The sequence below is a fragment of the Montipora capricornis genome, chromosome 2, assembly GCF_036669925.1.
Source record: "Montipora capricornis isolate CH-2021 chromosome 2, ASM3666992v2, whole genome shotgun sequence".
NCBI lineage: Eukaryota > Metazoa > Cnidaria > Anthozoa > Scleractinia > Acroporidae > Montipora > Montipora capricornis.
In genome coordinates this window covers 33,874,331-33,879,330 of record NC_090884.1, presented here as the reverse complement: position 1 = coordinate 33,879,330, position 5,000 = coordinate 33,874,331, and the positions used below count along the sequence as shown (strand labels likewise).

At 42.5% G+C, this 5,000-nt stretch overlaps 1 protein-coding gene and 1 pseudogene across 2 annotated transcripts in view; both read right to left on the bottom strand.

The window, feature by feature from the left end:
- LOC138037934 (uncharacterized) overlaps positions 1 to 1,355 on the bottom strand; it is a 1,522-nt pseudogene extending 167 nt beyond the window's left edge.
- Positions 1 to 5,000, bottom strand: part of LOC138019150 (uncharacterized) — a 135,974-nt gene that overhangs the window by 30,206 nt on the left and 100,768 nt on the right. The window lies entirely within an intron of this gene.

Sequence of the window (5,000 nt, the reverse complement as noted above, 5' to 3'; positions counted from 1 at the left end):
TTCTTTCAGATGGCACAGTGCTTGATGACAGAGAATTCACACATCCTCCTTCAAGGGATGGTTCCAAAGACATCATTTCTGTTGATGTTATTAATTTGGAGATATCCTCTATTTTCTCTTGGATGGGAATGATTTCTAAATTGAATCCAAGTGTTTCAGCCAGGGACAGTGCTTGACTGGCTTCGCTCTGTGCTGCCTTAAATTCACCCAGCCTATAATTGAGATCTGACTTGGCCCCTAAGAACTGTATTTTCTGCCCTTCACTCATCTCATCCTCGTATTTTTCTTGAACCGCTCGGAGACAAGTTTGGGCATCTGCAAGGCATTTATCACTTGTAATTTGTTCTCGAGCTGCTCTTGTGCCACAATTTAGGTCTATTGAGGCGAGTTTGAGCAGCCCAAAGTGATGTTTTTTAATGTATAGGTTGCCACCATCAAGCTCTATGCTAAGATCTATGCATTGTCTCATGTAGTGCTTCGACTGTTCCACAAGCTTTTTGCGTGCAGAAAGATGGAGTGGAACGGAATTTATATATATGGTCAAATTGCTCGCCATCTCATAGAGTATCAGTGCCTCGACGAAACGAGCAGTTTCATTTTGTGATTTTGGTAATACCTGTTCAGCAACAGCTATGGTGGAATCCGCTTTCCCATGCTTATACTGCCGTCGGTAAGTTCAAGTCAGGTATATGTGGGCCATCGACACCAGATAGTCCCTCATTTCAATTTTAGGGTTAGAATTCTTCAACTTACTTAACACCTCTAGTACCATAGATTCCGCGTTCTCCAAGTCATTTTGGTAGCTGACAATCACGCTCTTCTCGAGAAGGATTAAGAGCTCCAACTCTAAATCACCTTTGCTATTCATCAGCATACCATCTGCGATGCTATTGAAATCCTTAAAATTGCCACTGTCTCGTAAAGGATGAAGTCTGTTCAAAATGATGTGAAATCGCTTCATCGATTTTTCAAATGCGCAGTCCCGTTCCCCTGAAGGCGAAGGGAAAATTTCTGGTCTGCAATGACCGTAATAGGAATCTTCATCGCTTTCGTCTGAAATGTTTTTCGAGGGAAACTTAGAATTGCCCCTAAATTTGCGCTGGGGAAACCTTATCTTCGTTTGTTTCCGTTTAATTCTGCGCCTTTCACGTCCATCGTGATAAACAGCTGTCCTTCGGGTCGTTGTTCTACTTGTTCGAGAAACTGTAGAGTGCTCAGGATATTGAAGACATCGACAATAGTTATTCACAACGTTCCCATCACCAATTACTAGGGTTTCGATCTTGGAATTGATAATATTGATGGTATATTTTCCGTCTTCTCGTGAGCTTGGCAGACTGACTGCCATAATCACGAACGGAAATCACATCATCTATTGGGACGAGTGGGGTGGGGTGTGACACTTACCTCTCCTTACCCTATCGATGAGTAGAAGCGATTTGCTCGACAATGAAGTTTGAAAGCCAATCAAACAAAGTGTCAACTGAGTTTTGTGTTATGTTGTCCTGGTCGTTCCGACCCGTTTGAGGCGTCATTTTGCGAGATCTTTTCTCGACCGACGGTTTGAAAGTCAAGAAATTCACAAGGCAGGCAGCACCAAGACGCCGGCCGGTGACCTCGTCTTGTTCAAGCTGGAACTGACGTCAAACCAGTGAAATTCTCGCCTTAAAGACACAAGCATCCGATCGATTAGGGGTGTCCCCATACCTTCGCCGAATTTGAGCTTCAAGAAACCAGACCAAGGGAATTCGAAGCATTTGAGTCTATTCGAATTTGCCAATCAGTGCAACGCGACCGTCGGTAGTTCCCAGTCCCTCCTGGTAGTTCCCAACGATCGCGTTGCACTGATTGGTAGATTCGAATGGCTTCAAATGCTTCGAATTCCTCTGGTCAAGAGAATCTATGATCCTCGCAGTTATGCTTGGCAACTATGACCAGCTCTCAACGCTCAGTTGGTTAGATCGTTGCACCGGTATCGCGATGTCACGGGTTCAAACCCCGTTGAAGTCCTGCGAGGATCATAGCTTTTGTTGTGAAACGTATGCTTGCATAATTCATGCATGTCCAATACTCACTAAGTGAAACGACCCGAATGCACGATCTGTCGACCCGAAAAATGCATCTCATTAGATAAAATCGACGTACAGCTGTCCCCACGAATCGAACGATCCGTACGATTCGTGAATCGCTTTTACGACCCGTATCCATTCGAGTATTGCATGTTATAGTGGCAGCATGTCGCTCATTTTTATGCGGAAACTACCCGAAGACACGATCTGTCAACCGGAAAAATGCATCTCATTAGATAATACCGTCGCACAGCTGTCCCCACGAATCGATCGATCCGTACAATTCGTGAAACCCTTTTACGACCCGTGTCGATTCGACTATTGCATGTTGTTGCTAATTTTTATGCCTGTCAATGTGTGTACGCGTCGCGGTCCAATTTATGAATGAGCTGTTGTCCATAAACATGAACACACTGAGCCGCATCTACCCAAACAAACGAGACAATGTGTGTATGCGTCGTTCTCAAAACCCATGCCGTCAAAGGTTTACAGGAACGCAAGGAAAGTGTGCACGCCTCGTTCTAAAAGCCTGTGCCGACAACCGAAAGTGTGTATACCTCGGAGCCTGCGCAGACAAACAAACAAGGGAAAGTGTGTATGGCTCGTTCTAAAAGCCTGTGCCGACGAACAAACAGGGGAAGTGTGTATAACACGTTGTAAAAGCTTTCTAAGAGCCGGTGCCAGAAAGAAATGGATGTGGTGACTTATGTGTATCTAAAATACATTTCAAGTCCTAATTGCAATTTACTTCTCTCATCATGATTCATTATGATTCCACAATTGCGGCACAAATATTCATTAATAAACTACCCACGATTCTTGCCCATACAGCCTCTGAGAGTTCCCTTTTCAAGAACAGCGATTTTAATAGAAGAGTTACATTGCAGACAAGCGAAAGTGTGTATTCTTTGGAGCCTGCGCCGACAAACAAACAAGGGAAAGCGTGTATGCTTCGTTCTAAGAAGCCGGGCCGTCAAGCGAAAGAGTGTATACTTCGGAGCCTGCACTGACAAACAAACAAGGGAAAGTGTGTATGCCTCGTTCTAAAAGCCTGTGCCGACGAACAAACAGGGGAAGTGTGATAACACGTAAAAGCTTTCTACTTTGAACAGGGCTAAAACTGAATTTATGCTAATTGGCTCCAGACAAAAATTTAGTAGTTTGTCAAACCCACTTAAGCTTTCGATTGATAATGTTGCGATTGAACATGTTTCCTCTATTAAATCGCTTGGAATATTTATTGATGAAAATCTACGGTGGTAAACACACATTGATACATTTTCTAAAAACGTCGCTTCAGGGATAGGAGCAATAAAAAGAATTAGACCGTTTGTCCCACCACCCACTCTTCATTATGTATACAATGCACTAATTCAATCTCATTTCGACTATTGCTATCCTGTCTGGGAAATTGTGGTAAAACGTTGTTTGACAGCCTACAGAAGCTTCAGAACCGTGCAGCTCGCGTCTTAACCTTTTCTAGTTATGATGCTGATGCTAAGTGCAGTTACTTTGGGCTCTTTATTAAAAGCTTCCGGAGGGATTCCGCGTGGGTAAAGTTGCCTTGGGGTTGTGATTTTCTCGTGGCTTCAGATTGTATTTTTGTGGATACGTACATGCTGACTTAAGGGCGTAGATAGCCTTTGCACATCTTGTGGGAATAGTTCCTGAAAACGCTGTCAGAAATGAAGTTTTTTGGTCTCGAAATTTGCACATTTCCTATTATGAAATTTGAATCTAGGGAAAGCCCGGGAAGGGCTACGCCCCTGTAACCTATTTACAGGATACAATAGTTCTTTTCATTGTCACTGTCATAAATTCCTTGCAAGTTGAAGTGTGGATGAACCGCACACCGTTACAAAAGGAATTTGTTTGGTCCTTTGATGATAAAATCGAAGGTACCAATAAGTTAAGATCAGTAACATAGAACAAGTTGCCTCTCCCAGTGTACAATTGCGTTTGCTCCCTACGATAGGTACTTGCATAAATACAATTTATATTTATTTCCAAAATGCTCAGGACTTCCAATATCACGTTTCGCTTACGACGCTGTCTGTTCCGGTCAACGGGAAATGCGTTTTCTCGTCAACCCAATGATATATCACACAATTAGGATCACAACTCTATGGATTAACCGCTAATAAAGATACAATAATAACCTATTTCTTCCACACTTCCGCTAATCACTCTTCATAAGGCGCCATTTAAAGAGCACAAACAGGTATACAATACAAGACTGCAACGAGTGTATGCTGATATTCCCCAATTTTCCAACCATGGCTAACCGTATGCAAGCAATGGACAGTGATTTAAAAGAGTGCTATAACCACGACCTTGATTGGACTCTGTTGCCTGAAAAATTGCGCCAGGTACGGCATAAAATACCATTTTGTTTTGCTTCACATATCTTCTACAAAAACAAAGGTTTTTGCAATAACCTATTTCTCCCCACTCCAAATTACCAGCATGTGCTCACTCAATTCTTATCCTTGTCATTCGTAGATTTGTCGTTTATTCGGAAAGGGATGAAGCAACGAGAAACGACGGTATTATTGGGAATACTGACATTAATATCATTTTGTATGGGACACGCTGCACTTCAGATTAATGAATTCTGGACAGAACCTATCATAGTATGGATTGCTATTGTTCTACCTACAGGTATGTGGAGACCTTTTAATATTCACTTTCGATCAGCACGAATCCAAAAAACTTTAAACACCGACAATTGAGTCCTCACAGAAGAAATGGACTATCTCGCACTTCCGAATGCAGTAATTAACTACGCTTTTCTAGCCAAGGGACCCGCACTCAATGCGCAACGCCAAGGGCATGTAACTGCGCTGATATAAAAATCAATGAAATGTTACCAGAACAATGAGCTGCAATAAGTTATTACAAAATGACCTAAGTAGGATTTTAACATTGCTA